Source organism: Notamacropus eugenii, chromosome 3 (genome assembly GCF_028372415.1).
Source record: "Notamacropus eugenii isolate mMacEug1 chromosome 3, mMacEug1.pri_v2, whole genome shotgun sequence".
Classification (NCBI taxonomy): domain Eukaryota; kingdom Metazoa; phylum Chordata; class Mammalia; order Diprotodontia; family Macropodidae; genus Notamacropus; species Notamacropus eugenii.
In genome coordinates, this window is record NC_092874.1 from 416,384,228 (window position 1) to 416,410,203 (window position 25,976).

General features: G+C 35.6%; 1 pseudogene; it reads left to right on the top strand.

Annotated features, from left to right (window-relative positions):
- The first annotated feature begins 240 nt into the window (after positions 1-240).
- On the top strand, positions 241-24,483 carry LOC140532259 (actin, cytoplasmic 1 pseudogene; annotated as a pseudogene).
- The last annotated feature ends 1,493 nt before the right edge of the window (positions 24,484-25,976 follow it).

The following is a 25,976-nucleotide window of genomic DNA, read 5'->3' on the forward strand; positions in this document are numbered from 1 at the left end:
ATTAGAGAGAACCCAGAAGAAGAGAGGTGGAATGAAAGAATAAATAAATGATTAAGATTGAGACAAATATTATATGTACATGTGTTATGGTACTATTTCTACAATACATAATTGAAAATCTAATGAAAAGTGACTGAAACCACCTCTAAAAATGATAACTAAAGTCATATTTGGCCACAAAATTCTTTGGGTCAGCACTGTCAAGAAAAAATAATAATAAATAAAAATACATCTAGGTGAATGGGATTTATTGGTGCCATTCACCCCGAGCCAACAGATTTATCTGACCAGCAGGGCCTGTCAACCCTGAAGGAGCTCGCTGTGAGTAACGGATGAGGCGGGAGGCAAAGATGTAAAGCAACTCCGTTTATTCAAACTAGCTCAGGCACTTATATAGTACCATGTACGCCTTAGTTATGCAAGCTGCTCAAGCAAGATTAAACTAGTTTAAGCAAGTTTTGCTTCTGCTTTCCAGTCATGTTTCAGGAAGTATCTGGTGGTGAACAGGGGTGGAACCCTTCCTCCCAGCGCCATCTTGTTCATGCCTTACAAATCTCCCCTCAGATTACCTGAGCCATGATTGGTGTACGCCTTCCAAGAGAGCTGAGGGTTGGCAATTCCCTTACATCTAGGTAGTTTCTGAAAACAAGAATGTGCTATAAATTGTTGCTTCAGGAAGACATAGATCTTTAATCGCTACTACAATGGGCTTCATACAACTTATCACCTTTCTTTTCTAAATAAAATTTGTAGCTCTTAAAATAAGGTTACTAGCTACTGCCCCAATGCAGTGATTTCATTTTCTCTCATCTCTTTGCTTGAATTTTCCCTAAATTAGTTTAAAGTGAATGAAAAAGTTGAGATGATGTATTTCACAGAAGCAAGCAACTAAACCAATGAGTCTTGCTTGTTACAGTAGTTACTCAGTAGAAAAAATTGATTTAGAGAAAAAAAGCATCTCAAAAGTCATCTGGCTTCCAACCCCTTCAAGGTACAGATGAGGAAACTCAGGAACATATCATTTTGATGACTTTATCAAGTTCAAAGAGGTAGTAAATGATGTTACTGGCATTTAAACTGGAGTCCTTTAAATTCAAATTCAATGCTCCTCAGAATATATTGTTAATTATATTCATTATTCACAGATATAAGTTTAATTAGCAAGATGCAAACAGGAATAACGTAAACATTTAAAAATTTTATTGGAGGAGAAGAATATGAAACATTGGATATTTTTCTTTTTCTCTACTTCCTTTTTTCCTTTTCCCTCCCTTTCTTCCTTCTATTTTTCCTGTTTACTTCTTTTCTTTCCATTCTTTCTTTCCTTTCTTCCAATCAATATGAATGGTAATCTCTAAAAAACCTCATACAAATGTCAACTATTGTCAATGATGTTATTGAGCAAAGGTTCTTATCCAGAGATACTTAGGTCAAAGGGCAATTTGGTGGCATAGTGGAAAGAATGCTGATCCTGGAGTCAGGAAAGACTTAACTTTATTAGTTAAAATCCTACCTGCGACACTTACTAATTGTGTTATCCTGGGCAAGTCACTTAACTCTGTTTCCCTGAGTGTCTCATCTGTAAACTGATCTGGAAAAAGAAATGGCAAACTATCTTTGCCAAGAAAACATTAAAAGGGATCACAAAGAGTATCTGACATGACTGAACAATAACAAAATTTTGGAGTTTTTAATTACATATTTATTTTTCATAACTGTCTAATTGAAACTTAGTATTTCCTTCAATTATGAATTGAAAACCAAACAAAGACACAATATTTTCTAAGAAGGAGTTCAGAACTTCAACATGCTTACAAGGGGTTCCAGGATGTATAGAAGTTGAAGCACTCCTGCTCTAGAGAGTCTTCTATGAAGTTCCTTCCAATTGATTTCCCTCAGTGGGGGGTGGGGGTGGGGGGGTGGGAGAGAGAATAACCATTAGCAATTGAAGGCATCAGGAAGTGTCTACCAAAGGTTATAACATGTGAGCAGAATCTGGGGATGGGGGTGGTGGCGGGAAGAGACAGAGAAGTCCTTAACCTTTCTTTCTGTTAAGGACATTTTTGGCGTTCTTATGAAGGATACACACACACACACACACACACACATGTATACATAAATGTGCACATACACACATATATATGTATATATATACATATATATATGTATATATACATATATACATATACATATATATGTATATGTATATATAGAGAGAGAAACAGACAGAAAGACAGAGAAAGGAACAAAGAAAGAAAGGAAGAAAGAAAGAAAGAAGGAAGGAAGGAAGGAAGGAAGGAAGGAAGGAAGGAAGGAAGGAAGGAAGGAAGGAAGGAAGGAAGGAAGGAAGAAAGAAAGAGAGAGAGAGAAAGAGTGAGAAAGAAAGAAAGAAAGAAAGAAAGAAAGAAAGAAAGGAAGGAAGGAAGGAAGGAAGGAAGGAAGGAAGGAAGGAAGGAAGGAAGAAAGAAAGAAAGAAAGAAAGAAAGAAAGAAAGAAAGAAAGAAAGAAAGAAAGAAAGAAAGAAAGAAAGAAAGAAAGAAAGAAAGAAAGAAAGAAAGAAAGAAAGAAAGAATAAGCAGTGGTAGTTCATAGGTTAGAGCTTTTTGCCTGGAGTCAGGAAGACCTGAGTTCAATTCAAACCTCCAACAATTCTTGGCTGTGTGACTCTGGGCAAAACACTTAACCTCTGCCTGTCCCAGTTTCTTCAACTGGAAAATAAGGATAATATTAGCACTTACCTAACAAGGTTGTTGCAAGAGTCAAATTAATTCCTTTCCTGGTACATAACAGGTACTTATTAATGTTTGTTCCCTTTTCCCTCTCCTTCATCCATGTTAAGAATCTCTCCTCTAGGTCATCTCTGACTATAACCAATCTTTGCTTGAACCTACTCAGTGAGCCCTTCCTAAACAGGAAGGATTTGAACTAGATGACCCCTGAAGCCCTTTATAGCTCTTAAATTCTACAATTCTGTAACCTTAAATATTGCATACTTATTATGTACTTGTCACTGTGTTATTCATACTGAATGGTATCAAAGAAGCCTGTGATTTGATTTTTAATTCTAAAGACATTTTTAATCTAGGGTAGATAGCTTAAAATTGTACATATCAATATTGGTAGTACAGAAAATACCTGTCCCTTTGGGAAGTTGAAAAAAAATGACTAATGGAGAAATAAGATTTTAGATGAATTTTAAAGAGCTGATAGAATTTTTATTCTGCCTGAAAGGAGATGAAGGTATTTTTGGTAAGTGGAACAAAATAAGCTAAGATATAGAGACAAGGGAGGGAAAATCAACATTGCAAGTTAAAAATGTTTTAGCAAACTAGAAATAGGAAATATCAGTTATAGTTAAACAATCTGAATAGTTGGATTTCCTATGTCAAAAGAAAAATTATTTGGGCGTCTGCCTTGATTGATGAACAAAATCCAGAACTGCGAGAATTAAAATAATTTATTAAAGGCACATCAAGGTAACACATTGACAGTCTGATCACTGAAGATAAGTAAAGGTTGCAAGATGGAGCTGGCTTTTATTGGCAACTTTTGTAATGAGATAAACATGATTTGGATAGGACCAGGTCAGCAAAACGGGATGTAGGTAATAAAAATCTGTATCCTGGTAATGCCTTCTTCAGAACTGATTGACAAGCAGGACTGTGTACAATGGATCATTAAGTCAGTACACTGTTTAATCATTCCCCCATTTGTTGCCAACACACACACATAATGTACATGTATATGCAGATACACACATATGTACATAAGCATATATGTAATGCACATGTTTATACATATATACATATAACTGAACGAAAATCCAGCATCTATATATTTATATGTATGTGTGTATTTCTTTTTCTTTATATATGCATATATGTATACATACATATATTTGCATGCAAACACACATGTGTGTATATATATGTATATATGTACACAAATATGGTTCAGTACCACATTCAATCTTATCACTCCTTTATCCTCAGATATATTATCTTAATGTCAGCAGCTTGTGTCAAATTAATTTGAATAAGCATTCATGACCATAAAGTAGAGAACTAAATTAATAGCACAAAATAAGTGTGCTGTAGTCATGAGTGTCACAAATCATAATCCTGTTTCCATCAATGTCATAAAGTTGAATTAGCTCAGATTCAGAGTCATTGTCTCATGTATTTCCCCAAGGAGAAATAGGTTCTGTATGCAAACTAAACCACATTACACATCAAGCTATTTAGTGGGCTCACCATGTATTAATTTTAGAGGGAAGATTTATATATCAGCAAAGTTACCATGAAAACTCAGTAAACATAAATACCATGAAACAAAAGACCAAAGTAATAAAAAAATTCATCAATATTAACTGACATTAATTCTCCTTGAAACTTGGAAATCCATTCCCAATGTTTAGTAAATAAACATTTCATCTTGAGTTCCAGATGGTCCATATAGTTGTTTGATATCCGGAGACATCTTTCCTTGGACAGTTCTGAATTAGACCTCATTCTCAGGGTACTTCTGAAGTACTCTCTTTTGAGTATATTTGTTTCTAGGGTTCCAAATCACCTGCAGAGTCCTTGGTCATTCTACTAAAATCTGTCAGCAACAGGACTCAATTCAATCTAGTATAACCTCTTAAATTTACTCCCTCTCCCAATAACTAGGTCATTTGGTAAAAATTAGTTCAAACTTTATGATTTTGGTCTTATTAACAATAGAATTATAAGAACATCAATTTAAGGACCTGTAATACACCCAAAACTTCAAAATACTTCAGTTATTATATACAACTTGATCCTTCTATCTACTTTACAGTTATCGATGCATTTTTACACAAAATTGTCTAAAATATTGTCTATAATAAAATATGTTCAGTTATTAATCATGTTCAAATGAAGTAGACATTAGATACAGACTCTTTAATCAATGGGGGCATTTTAAGGTAACTCTTGAGTAGTTTGCATGAATTTCAGGATATGCTAATTTGTCTGTATTTCAAGACATGCTTTACATATAGGTTTTGTCCCAGATTAAATAACAAATCTAAGTAAGACACTAGATTTCTCACTGAGGTATCATAAAATAGATTATGTTACTCTCTGCTAAGATAACTAATTGCACTGAAATGTTATTCTTCAAAAAGAAAACAGTCCTTAACTTTAACCTTACAAATGAGGTTTTACAAGTTTCTTTTTCTTTAATTATTCCTTTCTCACTGTGAAAGAATGACAAAATTTAGGGACTTAATCTTATACATATGAAAAGTACAAGCTTTAATTTATTTATTTGCTTAGCTTATGGAGTGACTACAAATTCAGATTAAAAAAACCAAAATCTTTCCCACTTTTGCCTTATTATGGTAACTCAGATGTTTCAGTATTAATCTTTAAAAAATTGCTATGAGATGAAGAAGGAAGGACATGTTTATAGAACCAAAAAAATTGGTCCACCAGGCATAACCCTGGTGGCACAGATTGACTCAACACAGGTATATGTCGGATCCTTAGCTCTGATTTTAGGTAAGATTCACAGTTAAGTTTTAGGAAGAGTCAACATCATAGCAAAGTTAAAGACTAACTAGGTAGCAAACGTTCCTTTTCAAAGGAAAGTGAAACAATGGAAAAACCAAGTCAACACTATACTATCTTTGGTCATGGCACAATGGTACCCCAAACTTTCCCAGAAACAGCTATCTGACCGTACAGTTCTTAGATTACACCTCCTTTGAACAGCACATAGTATCCTCCTTGAATAATGAACTCTTGACCTCCTGACAATTCAGACAATCATGCCTGAAATCAAAACTTAGAAAAATATCACATTATAGTCCTGCACAATATTACCTCAAATTGTAAATTTTACCAAGCACAACTTAGGATTAGGTACTGTTATTATTGCTTTAATGTTGTTGCAACAATAAAAATGACCAGGCTTTTAAAAAATTCTCTCAACGTCTTTTTCTTTGTCTTCTCCTCCTTAAGTTTAAACTCATCCTGGTATAAAATCAATCATTAGAACTCCACATAGATAGTGAATATCTAGCTGTAGCTTCTTGGAGTCAATGGAAAGCTGAAGTAGGCAATATGTGCACATAAAGCTTGATCAGAGATAGAAGATGCCAAGGTCATGCATTGCATTCCAGGCCACTGACAATCATCTTGACTTTGTCTTACCATTGGAATTCAAGGACTCTAGAAGAGAAAGTGACACTGATGAATTTATACCACTCTCCCTCACTTAAATCCAGTTCACATGCCAGTCAAGATGTCACCTGTGATATCATTAGTCCTCTTCAAAAGTGAAAGACTAACAAGAAGATAGTAAATATATGATTGTTTACTCAACAAAACAGAGAAAACACTCACCAGGTAATATAAACTGTTAGACTAACAGATCTCCATTACTTAAATTGTAAATTCACCCCTTAAAGCAAAAATTGGTTTTTAAGACTAGAGTTTGTTGAGAGAGTGGAGTCAAGATGGTGGATTAGAAGCAGGGACCTTCTAGAGCTCTCCTTCAAACCCCTAAACTGCATTTTCTAGATTTCTTAACCCACAAATACCAAAGACAGCTTTGAAGGTCATTATAAAGTGTCTGTCATCTGGGTGAGAGGGGAGTGTGATCTGACCCCAGCCAAAGCCACAAACACAGTCACAGCCCTGGCCTCAGTCCCACAGTGGGAGCAGCCACTGCCGAGGAAGCAGCAGCTTCCAGAGCACTCCACTTAACTAAAAGCTCAAAATCCAAGTAATTAGCCAGGAAAATGAGCAAATGGGAAAAAGCAACAGACTATACATTCTTACTTTCTCAGTAAAAAGTTATTCTCTTACATGATTGCTGATGAGGAAAATCAAAACATTCAATCATAAAAAGACAACAAAACCAAAACTCTTGTATCCAAAGCTTCCAAGAAAAATATGAATTGGTCTCAGTTCATGCAAGAGCTCCGAAGGGATTTTGAAAATCAAGTTAGAGATGTAAAGGAAAAAATGGGAAGGAAAATGCATGTGATGTAAGAAAATCAGGAAAAATGAGTCAACAGCTTGCTAAAGGAAACCTTCCCCCCCCCAAAAAAAAAGCTGAAGAAAATAGCAGCTTAAAATTAGTCTAATCCAAATGGCAAAAGAGGTCCAAAAAGTCAGTAAGGAGAAGAATGCCTTGAAAAGCAGAATGGGCCAAATGGAAAAAGAGGTCCAAAAGCTCAGTAAAGAAAATAATTCTTTCAGTATTAGAAGGGGGCAAATGAAAGCTAATGACTTTATGAGAAATTCAGAAATTATGAAACAGAACCAAAAGAATAAAAAAATAGAAGACAATGAGAAATATCTCACTGGAAAAAAAAAAAAAAACACTGACCTGGAAAATAAGATTCAGTATTGATAATTTACAAATTATTCGACTACATGAAAGCCATGATCAAAAAAAAGAGCCTAGACATCATCTTTCAAGAAATTACCAAGGAAAACTGTCCTCATATTCTAGAACCAGAAGGTAAAATAGAAATGGAAAGAATCTACTGATCACCTTCTGAAAGAGAACCCAAAAGGAAAATTCCCAGGAACACTGTGGCCAAATTCCAGTCACCAGATCAAGGCAAAAATATTGCAAGCAGCCAGAAAGAAACAATCCAAGAAATGTGGAAACACAGTCAGGATAACACAAGATTTAATAGCTTCTACATTAAGGGGTTAGAAGACTTGGAATATGATATTCTAGAAGTCAAAGGAGCTAGGATTGAAACCAAGAATCAATCACTAACCTGAAAAAACTAAGTATAATAATTCAAAGGAAAAAAATGGAATTTCAATGAAATAGAGGACTTCCAAGAATTTCTGTTGAAAAGATCAGAGCTTAATAGAAAATTTGACTTTCAAGTACAAGAATCAAGAGAGAGATGAAAAGAAAAAGACGGAAGTCCCATAAAGGACTTATTAAAGTTGAATTGTTTACATTCCTATATGGAAAGATAATATTTGTAACCCTTGAGAGTGTTCTCAATATTAGGAGAGTTGGAGAGTATAGATGAATATATATATATATATATATATATATATATATGTATATATATATATGTGTGTGTGTGTGTGTATGTTTCCACATATACATACATGCATGTGTGTTGGTATGTATATACATGTATATGTGTATGTACATGTATGTGTACATACACATACAAAGGGCACAGAGTGAGTTGAATATGAAAGAATGATGTCTAAAAATTGAAATTAAATGTTGAGCAGAATGTACTAGGAAAAAGAGAAGGGGAGAGGTAGAGCATAGTAAATCATTTCATATAAAAGAGTCAAGAAAGAGATTTTACAATGCAGGAGAAGAGCAGGAAGGTGAGAGGGGATAAGTGAGCCTTACTGTCATAGGATTTGGCTTCAGGAGGGAATAAAATGCATACTCATTTGGGTATGGGGATAAGAGAGGGGGGTGATAATAGAAAGGATGATAGATTGGTGGGTAATCAGATGCAAACACTTTGGTAGAGGGACAGGTCAAAGGAGAGAATAGAATAAATAGAGGGAGCCATAGAATACAAGGAAATACAGTCTTTCATAACATGACTGTTATGGAAGTATTTTGCATGACTACACATGTATATCCTATATCCAATTGCTTGCCTTCTCTGAGGGTGGATAGGGAGGGGGGAAGGGAGAGAATGTGAACTCAGAGCTTCAAATGAATGTTAAAAATTGCTCTTACATACAACTAGGAAATAAGATATATAGACAATGGGGAATCGAATATCTTCCCCTACAGGAAAATAGAAGGGAAGGAGATGGAGAGAGGGTTGTCGATAAAAAGGAGAGCAGATTGGAGGAAAGAGTAATCAGAATACATGTTGTCATGGGTTTGGGGAGGGGGGAGATGAGAAGAAAGTTTGAAATTCAAAATTTTGTACAAGAGAATGTTGAAACATGAAAATAAATTTATTAAAAAAAATTACTACAATTTGTTGAGACTAATTTGGAATAAGATATAGCTTGAATATATATTAGTCTAGGTACAACATAATAACCTTAATAAGTGATAGACAAATAGCATTAACTGAAACTCAATCTTTATTATAGAACATTTCATTCCCATTTTGTGTATAGAGTATTTGTAATGGAGGAGGGTATCCATTTACTCAGCAAACCAATTCATTGTTTAGGAATTTCATAAGACAGTAAACTCTTGGACAGAGGTGATAAGAGTTTATGACCAGGTGGTACTAAGAAACCTTATAAGTTTATAAGTGAGGAGATTTCACAAGGTCTTTTCTTTATACCTTTTTCCAACATAATAATTAATGTCAATTTTCCTTTTTAAAATTCACTGTGATATCTTTTTAACATTATGGCAATAACCTGTAACAACTTAATTAATAATCTTATAATTTTCATAAGTGATAGCCAAATAATTTTAGGTGGAATTTGTCCTTAACTAAAAGCAAACCTGAGAGATTTCATTTTCTGAAATTTTAGTACTTCAAAGTATTACAACGTTTGGTCAGCAGGGTTGATAACAGTTTTCAAACATTTTTGCCAATCTCTTATAAATTCAGTTTATAATCTAATAGCATCCAGATTTTAAGAGAAATTGTTTTTCTAAAGCATGAGAGAAATGATTATTTTTCTAATATGTTAATAACTAATTATTAAGTTAAGATTAGGGGAAGGGAGTGTTCCATTCTATTTGACCATTTAGGGTCCAGTCTTTGAAGGTCATTCACTTGGTCGTTGAGGAACATTATTGATAGATGAAATTACCTAAATCCATCTAACAGAAGACCTTACTTCTGTTTGAAGTGTAGACAGAATCAAGTCTAGAAGAGATTTTGCCCCCCCAAAAATGAAACCCTGTCCTTGGAACTCTCCATTATAATTTACAGCGACACAGCATATGAAGGAGAAAATCAGCCAGAGTGGCCTGGATAGAGATCAATTCTTTTGTCCAGATTTCTAGAAACAGCTAAATCTCATGATCAAATCTCATTCTTAGCATGAGGAGCTTTTAGCCCACATCCTCATTAATATGTCCATCCCCTTATTAATTGTTCACCATTCACAGTTGATTTTTCACTTTTCAGGGAGTCTTCTTTTCCAAAAGTATTTAAGCATATAGGGATCTCCATGATTTTGTCTTTAGTTGCCAAGAGAGACCACTGATCATCAGTTTAATTGATAAACATATAGTCTAATTAAGGGGTTATTAGTTGCCAAGAAACTCTGTCTCTCAGACTTTTCATTCATCACAGACATAGATAATAGAATATCACATTTTAAAATATAAGAAAATTTAGACACATAAGAATATAAACAATATTATGGATATGAAACGTGAAACAAAACCCATTTCCAATCAGGTGCCCTCAGTTCAGTTGAATGTATTACCAAATTATCTTACATGGAAAATCTTTCATTTTATCACTTTTGGCATTTTATACTAATCACATCTAAAACTTCAATATAAAATTATATGGTATGGAATAATTACATTCAATTAAAGAAATACTACTACTACTACAACTACTACTACTACTACTACTGCTACTACTACTACTGCTACTACTACTACTACTACTACTACTACTACTACTACTACTACTACTACTACTACCACTAAACACTTATATAGTGTTTGTCATATGCCAGGCACTGCATTAAGCTCTATATGATCATGTGATTCTCACAATAATCCTGGAAGATGGATACTATTATTTCATTTTCCCTTTTACAAGTTGAAAGCTGAGGTAACCATAGGTGAAGTCACACAGCTAATAAGTTTCTGAGAGCAGAGTTTTTAACTCATGTTTTTCCTACCATGCATTTTCCATCATTATTTTTTTTTTATGTCTTAATGTCAAATAACAAATGTGTATTATGCATCAAATTCTGATTTACCGCAATCGTCTTAATAGGTGGACACATTTAGACCACATTCTGATTTACTTTTAGAACACATCAAATCTGGATTTATAATTACCAACAGTAGCATTTAAATTTCAATTTATTTAAGGGTCACTTACTGTTAGCACTTCAAAAAGGGGAGATCATTATTATCAATAAACTCATTTTTAAGACGCATGGTGGCACTCCCAGCTCTTTATAACCTTTTAACTATTTCCTTAATGAGCTGGATCAATTGTTATTTCCCCTCCTTCTTTACCTGTCTCCTAAGCTATATATCACAAAGAATAATCTTATAAAATTTCTCGTATTCTTCTTATAAGAACAAGAGCAAAATACTTCATTTCTTCTTTTCCTTTCCAAATCTCCAAACCCCTTTACTCAGACTGCAAGTTTTTTTAAACTTTCTACTATTCCCTTTTCTCCCTAATTTCCTCAAACTTTATCTCCTTTCTGTTCTAAAAGGCCTTCAAAACTGCACCTGTCTTGTTTCTTTCACACTTTGATCAGATCCTTTCCTTATTAGTCAAATCTTAAGACTATTGATAGAAATAACCCTTACTCCATTAATTTCTTCCCAGTTCCTAGTCACCACCCCTTTTCCCTCACTGTGAATATTTATCCTCATTATATAGGACAGGGTCTGGGACCAAGCTGTTGTGACAGTGGGGTACATAGTCCCAAGTGGTTAGGAGAGAAAGGGATAGTCCCTCCTCTCCCTACTTTACTTTTCATGATAAATTCCCCTCTTTCTGCTGCCCTAGGGCAACTGCTGCTTGAAAACCTTTTTCAACAGGTAAAAATCTCCAAATTGCTTAGGCTATAGATCTACAAATCGAGTTTAGAATATGCATCTGGTTCTGGGAGCCAAAATGACAGATTAAACAGTGGGTCACTCTCACCTTCTCTTATTGTCCTTGGGGAAAAACAAAACAAAGCAGAAACTATTGACTCAGGAAATATCTTGGAACAACAGAGCCAGTAGAAAGATGGGGTGCACCATGCTTTTAGCCCCAGAAGTTTGAGAGATTAACAGGTCGAGCTCCCTCTCCCTGTAGTGGAAGGGGAGCAGCATAGGACTGGAAACATCCTAGCCAGCCAGCGTAAACTTGATCTCAGTAAACCAGCAAGAAATCCTGAGCTCCAAGGTGGTGGAACAGGTAAGCACCAAGACCAGAACCACCACTCACAACCACCACCACCATCTGCATTCCTTGGAACAACCAGGGAACAGGAAGACTCCAGCTTGGGGAACCACCACTTGTTCTGGTAGACATGTGTCCTTGTTGTTCCTCTTGGTTGTTGTTGTGTTTGTAGTTCATTCTTGAAGAGGACCATGACATCAAGATGATGGCATGACGTGTACTTGACTTAGATTTGAGTGAGGGAGAGCTGTGCAAGGTCACCAGCTTCACTTTCTTTTCCAGAGCCGTATGAGTCCAGTGGCCCTATATTCAGCAGGAAGACAGGAAGTGGCCAGGGATTCAATGCGGGACCCTGACCATTTTAGGCTAAGGTATTATCAGATTCTCACTCTGAGTGAGAGACACCCAGTCAATGAATAAGCCTCTTTAAATAGTTACTAAAGGGATGACCCCTTTATTAAAAAAAAAAACAAATCACACTGGGAGGGGAAGATCCTCAGGGTTCTTGGGTAAAAGAGAGCAGTTACTATTTAGTATTTACATAAACTCTTTGCTAGGTGGGCAGGGATCTGTTGTCTAATCCATGAGCTCCAGGGAAGGTACACTTCCATGGATAAAAGTTATCTTTTTTTCCTTTGGGTTTACTGGGTAGAGTTCTTGCTCAAAGACCAATCCTCATGTCCAATTCACTTTGGAGCTCATAGATACCCATGCTTTAGCTCAGCCCCAGAGTCATCTAATGGCCAAACAACCTCCTACCCCCACTGGGCCAGCTTCAATATAGCCCCAGGGTAACTTGGAAAATTCACTCAAGGAAAATACTCAACATACACCAGCCACCACCACCACCTCAAGCTCAGTAACAGGAAAGCTATAACACCTCTACAACCTCAGCTCCTAGCACCTGAGGAACCAGCACAAAAAACTAGTAACCAGCACCCTGGCCTGCAGCACAAGAAGCTAAGGACAGTGCCTGTGCCCCAGAAGCAGAGATCAACTTTAAAAACCAAGAAAAAGCAAACATTATGTTCAAAAAGCAACAAAGGAATACACTGACCATAGAGAGTTACGGTGACAGGGAAGAACCAAACAAGAAGTTTAGAAGAGGGCAACATTGTCAATATGTTCACTTCTGAAACCTCAGAGGATAATATGAGCTGGTATCAAGCCCCAAAAGTCTTCTTTGAAGATCTAAGAAGGATTTTAAAAGGCAATAAGAGAGGTAGAAGAAAAAATTGGGATAAGAAATGAGAGGTATGCAGAAGGGAGTCAACAGTCATGAAAAGGAAGGACACAAACTGTTTTTACAAAACAATTCCTTTAAAAATACAATTTGCAAAATGTAAAAAAGAGGAACAAAAGCTAACTGAAGAAACCAATTTGTTAAGATTCATACTGGGTAAGTGGAAGCTAAGGACTCTATGAGACATCAAGAATCAGTCAAGCAAAATCAAAACAATGAAAAAATAAATGAAAATATAAAATATCTCTTTTGAAAAACAACTGACCTAGAAAATAACTCCAGGAGAGGTGGGTCTAACTGAAAGTCATGACTAAGAAAAGAGCCTGGACAATATCTTTCAAGAAATCATTAAAGACTTACCTGAGGTCCTAGAAACAAAGAATAAACTAGTCATTCAAAGAATCCACTGAACACCTCCTAAAAAAGATGCCAAATTGAAAATGGCAAGGAATATGGTAGCCAAATTCCAGAATAATCAGGTCAAGGAGAAAATACTGCAAGCAATCAGAAAGAAATAACATAAATATTGTGGAAACACAGTAGGGATTCAATAGGATCTGGCAGTCTTTACATTAAGAGATCAGATGTTTAGAATATGATATTCCATAACACAAAGGAGCTTGGATTGCAACCAAGGCTTAACTACCAAGAAAAACTGAGTATGATCTTTCAGGGATGGAGATGGACATTCAGTGAAATAAGGGACTTCTAAACTTTCTTGATGAAAAGTTTGAAGTTCGACAGAAAATTTAATTTTCAATACAGAACTCAAGAGGCACAAAAAAGGTAAACAGAAAAAAAAGTGACAACAATGTGTTTTTCAATAAAAGCAAGCTGTTTACATGGGAAGATGATACTCACAAATCTTTAGAACTACATCTTCACATACATAGACAGAGTGAATAGGTATAAATTGATTTTGGTGTGATAATGAAAAGTCTAATTAGGTGGTGAAAAGTGATTGTAATGGCAGAAGTGCAAAGGAGGAGGCAGAAAAGGGTGAATTATATAACATGAAAAGGGACAAAGACCTATTAGAGTAGAGGGAAAAAAGGGAGGGAAATGAGCATTGTTTGAACCTTATTCTTATCAGATTTGGCTTAAAGAGGGAATGACATACTCAGGTATAGAAATCAAACTTACCCTATAGGAAGTGGGAGGGAAACAGACAAGGAGGGAGAAGGTGAATAGAAGGGAGGGAAGCAGTAAGGGAAAAGGAAAAGTGAAGGGGCTGATAGAAAGGAGGGCAGATTGAGGGAGGTGTTGGTCAGAAGTAAAACTCTAGTGAGGAGGGAAAGGGAGAAAGGAGAGAGGAAAAGCAGAGATGGGGGTGGGGAGTAGAATGTGATGGAGAAAAAGACACAGATAGTAATCATAACTGTGAATGTGAATGGTATGAACTCTTTATAAAACAGAAACAGATAGCATATTGGATTAAAAAAATACAATCCTACAATGTGTTGTTTACAAAAGACACACTTGAAACAGAAGGATATACATAGAGTAAAGGTAAAAGCCTGAAGTAGAATATATTATGCTTCAACTGAAATTAAGAAAAAAGCAGAGATAGTAATCCTGATCTCAGACAAAGCAAAAGGAAAAATAAATCTAATTAAAAGATGTAAGGAAAGAAACTACATCCTGCTAAAAGACAACATAGACAATGAAGTAATGTGATCACTAAACATATAAGCACCAAGTGGTATGGCATCCAAATTCTTAGAAGGGAAGTTGAAGGAGTGACAAGAAGAAATACAAATCAAAACTATATTAGTAGGGGACCTTAACTTCCCCCTCTCTGAACTTGATAAATTCAACCTCAAAATATACAAGAAAGAAATTAAGGAGGTGAATAGAATTTTAGAAAAGTTGGATATGGTAGATCTCTGGAGAAAATTCAATGATGAGAGAAAGGAATATACCTTTTTCTCAGCAGTACATCACATCTATACAAAAACTGACCACGTGCTAGCACACAAAAAAGTCATAATCTAGTGCAAAAAGGCAGAAATATTAAATGCATCCTTTTTGAAGGATGATGCAATAAAAATCACATGTAATAAATGAACATGGAAAGATTGAGTAAAAATTCATTGGAAACTAAATAATCTAATTCTAATGAATGACTAGGTCAAACAACAAATCATAGAAACAGTCAGTAACTTCATCCAAGAGAATAACAGTAATGAGACAATATACCAAAACTTATGAGATGCAGCCAAAGTGGCTCTTAGAGGAAGTTTTATATGTCTCAATGCTTACATAAATAAAACAGAGAAAGAGGAGATTGATGAATTGGGCATACAACTAAAAAAAGCTAGAAAAAGAACAAATTAAAAATCCACAATTAAATATCAAATTAGAAATTTTGAAAACCAAAGGAGACATTAAAAAATTGAAATTATGAAAATTGTTGAACTATTAAGTAAAACTATGAGTTGGTTTTATGGGAAAAATAATAAAATTGATAAGCCTTTGGTTAATTTTATTTAAAAAAAAAAGAAAAAAGAAAATCAAATTACCAGTATCAATAATGAAAAAGGTGAATTAAAAACCAAATGAAGAGGAAATCAAAACAATAATTAGGAACTATTTTTTCCAACTGTTTTACAATAAATTTGATTCTCTTAGTGTAATGGATGACATATACAAAAGCATAAATTACCCAGATTAATAGATGAAGAAGTACAATATTTAAATATCCCAATCTCAGAAAAATAAATTGAACAAGCCATCAATTATCTCCCTTGGAAAAAATCTCCAGTGCCAGATGAATTTACAAGTGAATTCTAGCCATACCAGATCTTAAATTGCATCATAAAGCAACAGTCTTCAAAATTACTTGCTACTTGCTAAGAATAGAATACTGGATTAGTGGAATAATTTATGTATGTAAGACATAGTAGTCAATGACTAGAGCAATCTGTTTTTTGATAAACCCAAAGACTCCAGTTTTTGGCATAAGATCTCACTATGTAACGAAAACCGCTTGGCAAACTGGAAAATTATATCACAGAAACTACACATAGACCAATGTCTTATAATATATACCAAAATAAAATCAAAACAAGTATATGATTTTGATATGAAGGCTGATACTATACGCAAACATTGGAGAGCAAACAACAGTTTACTTATCAGATTTATGGAGAACTGAAATATTTATAACCAGACAAGAGAGTGAACATTATAAAATGCAAAATGGGTGATTCGATTACATTAAATTGAAAAGTTTTTATACAAACAAAGCCATTGCAACCAAGATTATATTTTTATAGCCAGTGTCTCTTACAAAGGCCTCATTTCTAAAATAGATAGAGAACTGGGTCAAATTTATAAGAAGACAAGTCATTCCCCAATTGATAAATGGTCAAAGTTTGTTATGAACAGGAAGTCTTCACAGGAAGAAATTAAAGCTATCTATAGTCATAGGAAAAAAAATGCTCTAAATCACTATTGATTAGAGAAACGCAAATCAAAACAACTATGAGGTACCCCAGCAAACCTATCAGATTGTCCAAAAGAAAGGAAAATGATAAATGTTGGAGATGTGTGAAATTTGGAACACTAATGCATTGTTAGTAGAGTTGTGAATTGATCCAACCCTTCTAGAGAACCATTTTGAACTATGCCCAAAGGACTGTCAAACTGTGCATACAATTTGACCTAGCAATACCACTTCTAGGTCTGTATTCCAAAGAGATCGTTAAAACAGGAACAGGATCCACATGTACAAAAATATTTCTAGCAGCTTTTCTTGTGATTACCAAGGGGTGAACAATGCCCATCAATTGGATAATGGCTGAACAAATGGTGATATATGAATGTAATGGAATATTATTGTTCCATAAGAAATGATGAACAGGCAGACTTCAGAAAAACTAGAAAAAACTTACATGAACTGAAGCTGAGTGAAGTGAGCAGAACCAGAACATTTTACACAGTAACAACAAATCTGTGAGATGAATAACTTTGATAGACTTATCTCTGCTTAGCAATACAAGGGTCTAAGATAACTCCAAATGACTCATGATGGAAAATGCTATCCACATCCAGAAAAAGATCTATGGAGTCTACATGCAGTTCAAAGCATACTGTTTGCTCTTTCTCTGTTTTTATTCCTTCTTTCTCATGGCTCCTCTCATTGGTTGTAATTCTTCTTTACAACATGAATAATGTGAAAATATCAATATATGTGTCTTAAAGTGGTGCAGGGGAGGGATGGGGAGAGAATTTGAAACTCCAAATCTTATGGACGTGAATTGCAAAAACTAAAAATATTTTTTTAAGTATATGCATCTGACTGAATATAATACCTAATGGGTCTCATCTCTTACATTGCCAAAATATTTTTTTTTACTTTTCTCCATAATTTTCTCAGTGTATACCAAGCCTCATCTCTTAGTTGTGGACATAATTGGCAGAATTTTCCCAAAGTACAGCAGTTGGAACCCAGTCCTGCTTGCTTCATGAATATTGATATTCCCATGCAAATGCCCTTAAGACCTTCTCATATTCCTGCTTCTTCCATATCTTTTTTTCTGCCTTTTATTCTTAGTGAACAAATGAAAAAAAATAAAATTTGGATTTGGAGATGTGTTTCTCCTTTTGGTTTTGAATCTTGGAGAGCCAAATTCACTACCTTAACCTAACTAACTGTTATGTGTGTTTGTGTGTGTGTGTGTGTGTGTGTGTGTGTGTGTGTGTGTTTGTCTTGGCAGGGGATCCAATCTAAGATGCTCTTAGGTAATGCCTGAATGCCAACTTGCAGTAATGAAGCAGGCCTGCCCAAATTAGACAGGGGTGCAAGTGCCCCAAAGAACTTTACTGTTGCTCCTCATTTGTTTAAAATAACAGTATTTGTTTGGGGTTTCACCCTGATTAAGGAGACAAAACTCAGGACAAAGAGAAATAAAAGGAGTTTATGAAAAGTATATCAGTGAAGTAATACTTGACAGCCTGATCACCGGGGATCAGTAACAATTTCAAGATGGAGATTGCTTTTATTGATAACTTTCAGAATTAGAAAAAGACAATTTGGATAGGTCCAAGTCAGCAAGAGCGGGTGGGCCACTGCATCTAAATTATTCCCCAAGTAAGAAGAATGTAACAGTGTTCCAGGTATAAACAGGTGAGGGTCAGAGTGACATGAATTGCAGAAACTATAAAGCTGTAGACTGGGTTACGTAATGTGGCATATCAGTCCCTCCAGTGAAGCAAGTTACAATTATCTTATAACCTCAGTTTCCTCATTTGTAAAATAGGGACAATAATAATTTCACTCTGAAATTTTGTAAAGTGCAGGCTATCCAAAAAGTCTTAGTGCAGTTTTAAGTTGCTAAAAGTTATTTAAATTTAAGCTATTAAAGATTAAAATTGCACTAAGATTTTTGGGACACAAATCACCAAAGAAGGATGAGTTCTCATAATCGGTATCATTATTATTCTATGGTATTTATCACTGTTTTTAACTGTGAGTATCAAACTGGTTGAATGCTCACTCTAATCTCTCAGAAGTGTGGCATTTATCCTTGTCTCAGGGGTCCTAAGCACATGAACAATTTTGCACCCAAAGCAAAACAACATTTTAGCTTGACATTTTGGTGTCAGTTTGCTTCAGGCTCAAAACTGTCTTGGCAAAAGAAAAGTGCTTCGCAAGGAAATGGGCCCCTCTTTGCACACTTCTATTAATAGCAAGCCTGGACTATTCAAATTCAAAGAAGACTTTCAAGGACAAAAGTGGGTTAACCCAATATTTTCCTAGGTCTCCTCTTGGGCTCACAAGATCAAAGGTCAGCTGATGCAGTATTAGAGTTCTTGCCCATTAAGTCTTTCCATTAAATGATTATATCCGGCCAAGTTTTCACTCTTTCCACATTTTGTAGATGAGAGGGAAGGAGGGAGAGAGACAAAGAGACAAAGACCTAGACACAGAAAGACAGAGAGAAACAGAGATAGACAAAGACAGAGACAGAGAGAGAAATAGAGACAGGTCAAGACGAAGGCTGAGGCAGAAATCTTTTTTTCCTTTTTCCTTTTATGTGTTTGAAACTGTCTGGCATTAAAGGTGAATTTCATAATATAGTGGCAAGAGCACTGGATCTGTGGTCAGAGGACATTGGTCCAAGTTTTAGTCCTGCTACTTAACCTGTCTGATGCTAGCCATGATACTAAACATATTTAGGGCTGTATTTCTAAAGTAGTTTCTACTCTAAAATCTAACTTATGAAAAAAAGCGCAATTCCTCTTTGATAAATTAAATTCTGGAGATTCCTTCTAAAGTATATTGAAATGAATATTAGATTGGGAGGTAAAAGGCCTGGGGTCTCATTCCAGTTCTGGTACTGTGACTTTGGGCAAGTCAATAAACCTACATGAAGAAAATCTAAAAAATGAAGAGTGGAGATATGGTGGGATTGAATTTTTTCAAAAGTCCCTTTCAGATACAACATTCTAAGTGTCCAGGGACTTAGAAATAATATAATCTAATGAAATTCAGCTTCAATAAAGGGGAGGATATATTGTCCTGCCACATCAAATTTGTCTTTACTTTTCTCTGTGTCCTGTTTTTTATTAACTCAGAATTTCTGAATTCAAATACCTATGCATTTACCCTTCCTACATGTAATCTTTCTGGGTCATTACAATAGAATTATCATCTCTAGTGTTTATTTTTTCTTACTTGACATAAAGACTTACGTACAATGACTTACAGGCAGTATATCCATAGGGCATGATTTTGAGGTTGCAGGAAACCTCCCTGACCTCTCCTCTCATTGCAAGTACAGCCTCCTCCTGTTCTTTGAAGACTTAAAATCTGTTTTCAGTGGGAAAACCCTTCAATTCCAATTTAGAGACAATGCTTTTAATACAAATATCCCTGTGGGAGGTAAACCACTGATAAATTCAGGAATATAAATGCCATACCATATCCTTGCTAGGAAGCAGGTTCTTTTACAAGTGTGTGTGTGTGTGTGTGTGTGTGTGTGTGTGTGTGTGTGTGTGTGATTGTGTTGGCTGTAGTGGTGAAGGGATAAAGAAATGCTATTAGTGACAAAATTTTCATTGCCACTTTTTATTATATCACAGGTTATTTCCCAATGATCTTCCCTTCAAATACACTTTTTAAAATAAAATGTAGTTAATTAAAACAACTTAACATATTGTCCACCTATGCTAATGCATACCCTTTCTGCATGTATAGACCATCACTTGTCTAGCACCAATTTTTTGAAGCCAGGATGGAGTATCACATTGATCAGAGTTCTCAGTTCTCCAGTGTCACTTTCCTGTACATTACTGGTTCAGTGGAAAAAAAGTGTTGAATTTGGAGGTCATAACATGTGAGTTCAAACCCTAGTTCAGCTGCTTACTTGGTCACCACTCTCTGATACTCAATTGGTTGGTTCATCTCTAAAATGAGGGCACTGTCATCATCTCTAAGTTCCCTACCATCTCTAAATCTATAATCTATGAGTTTAGTCATCTCATAAATTGTTCTCCTTTGATGACATTTTAAAGCCATTGTCTCTGAAAATCCTAGATTTAGAAACTCTCTTTTTTAATCCTCTCATAATTTTGAAGAGGACCATTTCAAGAGCAGAAAAATAACAAATTAGAAATTACTCTAAATGAATAAAGCAACAGGAAATTTTTACTCCTCTCTGTTACAATGAGGTAGAAAATAAAAACCAATAGAGCAACTTTCTGTATTAATGAACTCTTACTATTAAAACCTAGCTTAAGCAAAAGATGTTTTACAGAACCTTCTAAAGGTCACTGTTAAGAATTTTAATTTTCAGAAGCTCCCTTGAATATCTCAGTTTTAAAACAGTGGTGTCATCTAGTTTCCTGGAGTAAATGAATGAATACCTAGTATTGTTCAAATAACAGCCAGCTCTTTCCCCAAATGCTCACCTTTTACAAGAGTTATTCAAAGTATTTTCTGCAATTTTTACCAAAAGTGTGTAATATTATTATTAACATCAAAATTTTATCTAGAGATAGAATCATATTCTCTTCTCATTTTAGCCTAATTAACGTAAATGTAAAAGATTCAGAACAAGGCAGACAATAGTGGGACTGGGGATAGAAATGGATATATCATGCTTTTCCAATATATGGCAAATAATTAGATACTGGCTACACCAAGGAAAGAAAATTTGACTGGCATTTAATTTTGGTTTGATTGATCAGTGATAGGCAGACCAGTTTTTCTTTATTAAGAAAGTCACATTTCCGTGTGAGGTCAAATCCAAACAGGCATGCTGGCTAGTTTATCTTAATATACAATACACCAGTATCTTATGTCAGTTCTATTACTGGCATATGCAGCAACAACAAAAATAATATTTTCATTAAAAGTTCAGGAAAGTAAACTTTCATGAGTTTCGTTTGCATTGAATCCAATCCTATAAGAATTTAATAAGTGCCAACTACGTGATGAGACACTGTCCTGTATATAAATGAAGACAAAAGGCAACATGCAAAACACTCCCAATATTCAGAGGGTATTCTATTGTCAGGCTACAACATGCAAAAAGGTATGGGTAGACAAGATGATCTGAAAAGAAAGAATTACTAACATTGAAGGGGAATCACCAAAGGCTATCTTGTATAGAATACGGCATATAACTTGATTTGTGAAGATATCTAGGGATTCTAAGAGATGGAAGCAAAGGGAAAGTATATTCCTAGCATGAATGATGGATTTTGCAGAGGGCTAGATGCAAGAGATTGAGTACTATTTTTAGGAGCAGTAAGTAGTCCAATTTATCTGAACACAGAAAGAATAAAGGGGTACAGTGTTCAAGAAGGCAGCACAGAAATGCAAAACTACTATGTAAATGACATCAAGTATCAACCTGAAGAACTTTTTTAGAAGCCACTAGATTGCTTATTAGATAGACTACTGAACTTAGAATCAGGAAGACCTGAGCTCAAATCTGATCTTAATTCTCACTAGCTTTTTAAGTCATATAATCTCTTTGTGCCTCAGCTTTATCATCTGTAAAATAGGATAATAATGACACCTAATCTGCTGGGTTGTCATGAGGAGAATATGAGATCTTACTTATAAAATTTTAGATAAAGATAGCTGTAAAACAATAATAACTTAATCATAACAATAAAATGACTCCTGATTGCCTCTAGTATATAATAATAAAGCAAATATACTAGAGGCAATAGCGAATTACTGATGTTTCATAAATAATAGAATGACTTGGTTAGATACAAGCTCCTTTTGTACCTTAAAAAAAAACAACATTATTTTCTTTTTACATTTTCAATCGCATATTCTCTCCTTCCCTTCTACCCCTCTACCACCCACTGAGAAGGCAAACAATATGACATCAATTATACATGTGAAATCATGAAAATGTATTTCCATATTAGCCATATTGCAAAAGAAAGAGAGTGTTGCTTCAATTTGCCCTCAGAGTTCATCAGTTCTCTCTCTAGAAGTAGACAGCATTTGTGCATCATGAGTCCTCTGATACTACCTTGAATCACTCAACTGATCAGAGAAACCAATTCTTTCACAATTGTTCATCATTATAACTTGACTAATACTGTGTATAATGATGTCCCAGTTCTTCTCACTTTATTTTGTATCAGTTCATATAGGTCTTGCCATTCCGGAGGGGGGGGGGGGGGGTGTTCCTGAAACTACTCCCTTACCATTTCTTATAGCACAACAGTACTCCAAAACAATCACGTGGCATAACTTGTTCAACCGTTCCCTAATGAATGAGCATACCCTCAATTTCTAGTTCTTTGTCACCACAGAAAGAGCTGCTATGATTATTTTTGTACTTTTCCCTTGTCTTTGATTTCTTTGGGGTATAGACCTAGTTGTGTTATTGCTAGGTCAAAGTGTAAGTATTTTTAATAGCCCTTTGGGTATAGATGTAAATAGCTCTGAATAAAGGCTAGACTGGTTCACTGCTTCAAAAGTTCATTAATAGAGCTGTGAGCTCTCCCACCCAGCGTGCACTCGCCCTCCCTTACCTCCAGGTGTGGCACCACCTCCTCTCTCTCTTAAGGGTTTAAACTTACCACTTCAAAGTTCGCAGTGGATGATGATATTGCTGCTCTCGTTGTTGACAATGGCTCTGGCATGTGCAAAGCTGGTTTTACTGGAGAAGATGCCCCTTGGGCCGTCTTCCCCTCCATTGTTGGGCACCCCAGACATCAGGTGGGTATGGACCAGAAAGACAGCTACGTGGGGGATGAGGCTCAGAGCAAGAGAAGTATTCTGACCCTAAAGTACCCCATCAAACATGGTAGTGTCACCAACTGGGATGACATGGAGAAGATCTGGCATCATACTTTCTATGAGCTCCATGTGGCCCCTGAAGAGCACCCTGTGCTGCTCACAGAAGTCCCCCTGAACCCCAAAGCCAACAGAAAGAAGATGACTCAGATTATGTCTGAGACCTTCAACACCCTAGCCATGTACGTTGCCACCTAGGCTGTTCTGTCCCTGTATGCCTCTGGTCATACCACTGGTATTGTGATAGACTCTGGTGATGGTGTGACCCACACTGTGCCCATCTATGAAGGTTATGCCTTTCCAAATGCCATCATCTGTCTGGATCTGGCTGGCCGTGATCTGACGGACTACCTCATGAAGATCCTGACAGAGAGAGGGTACAGTTTCACTGTTACAGCTGAGAGGGAAATTGTGCATGACATCAAGAAGAAGCTGTGTTACGTTGCCCTAGACTTTGAGCAGGAGATGGTTACTGCTACAGCTCCTCTCTGGAAAAGAGCTATGAGCTCCCTGATGGTCAGATTATCACCACTGGCATGAGAGGTTCCGGTGCCCAGAAGCTCTTTTCCAGCCATCTTTCTTAGGTATGGAATCCTGTGGAATCCATGAAACTACCTTCAACTCAATCATGAAGTGTGATGTTGACATCTGTAAGGATTTGTACGCCAATACCGTATTGTCTGATGGTACTACCATGTACCCAGGCAGTGCTGACAGGATGCAGAAGGAAATTACAGCCCTAGCTCCCAGCACAATGAAAATCAAGATGGTTGCCCCACCTGAGCTCAAATACTCTGTCTGGATTGGAGGCTTCATCTTGGGGTCTCTTTCCAGCTTCCAGCAGATGTGGATCAGCAAACAGGAGTATGATGAATCTGGGCCCTCCATTGTCCACTGCAAATGCTTCTAAATGGACTGTGTGTTTTATTTTATTTTATTTTTTTGTCAAAAGGGTGTGACATGATAATTGCTCCCAAAAAGAGTTGAGATTGGCATGGCTTTATTTGGTTTTTTGTTTTGTTTTGTTTTTTTGGCACTTGACTCAGGATTTAAAAACTGGAATGGTGAAGGTGATGAACAGTCTAAGTATGTTAGAGGCAAACATCCCCAAAGTTCTACAGTGCGTCTTCAGAACTCTTGATTGTACAGTTATGTTTTTTTTTTTTGTAATAGTCATTCCAAATATTGTATAATGTAACGTTACAGAGAAATTAGCTCTGTAAATGAGCTAAGTAACAAATCCAGATGGGGAGGGGGAGAGGGGGAAGGTACTAGTATTGTTTTACATGTAAATTAATGTAATCCTTTAAAAAACTTTTTGTATCTTCCGCCTTAATACTTGTTCCTTTTTTTAAATTGTCAGCCATATTGAATGGCCCCCTAAATTGCCTCCCTGCCCCCAACATAGATGTGAATGAAGACTTCACAGTCTCCCTGCGAGTTTTATGAGATTGGTGCCAGTACTTGGGGGAGGGGAGGAGCTTTACCTGTACACTGACTTAAGACCAGTTCAAATAAAAGTGCACACATTAAAGAAAAAAAAAGTTCATTAATATACCTATTTTTCCTCATCCCCTCCAGCATTTGTCATTTTTGATAAGTGTGAAGTCATTCTTCATAGTAGTTTTAATATGTCTTTCTCTAAATAATAGTGATTTAAATACTTTTTCCATTCATATCAATTTGTTTATATCACCGTTTATGTCTAAATCCTGTTCCTATTTTGACCTTATCTTAGTATATAGTGTGAAATATTGGTCTAAACCTCAATAAAATACTTTTCAGATTTCCCAGGAATTTTTGTCAAATGATGTCTTCTTATCCCTAAAGCATGGATCATTGCATTTATTAAACACGAGATTAGTATGGTCATTTATTACTGAGTATTGTGTACCCAATCCATTCCGTTGATCAAACACTTTATTTCTTAGCCAGTACCAGACTGTTTTGATGATTTACATTTTGTAATAAAGTTTGAAATCCAGCATGACTGGGCTAGTTTCCTTCACATTTTCCCCTCACTGATTCCTTTGATATTTTCATCTGTTTTTTTTTTCCTTCTAGATAAATTTTATTGCTGTTTTGTCTACTGCCATAAAATAATATTTTCATAATCTGATACAGCATTCAATGAGTAAATTAATTTGGAAGGAATTATCATGTTAGCTTGGCCTAAACATGAAAAATTAATATCTCTCCAATTATTTAGATGTGTCTTTATATGTGCAAAAATGTTTTAGAAATGTTTTATGAAGTTCCTGTTTATATATGTCACTTGCTGCTAGACTATGTTGGAAATATATAGAAGTGCTAATAATTTACATAGGTTTATTTTATTTCTGCTAATTTTGTTCACATTGTTAATTATTTTCCCTAGGTTGCTTTAGTTGATTCTCTAGGATTCTTTA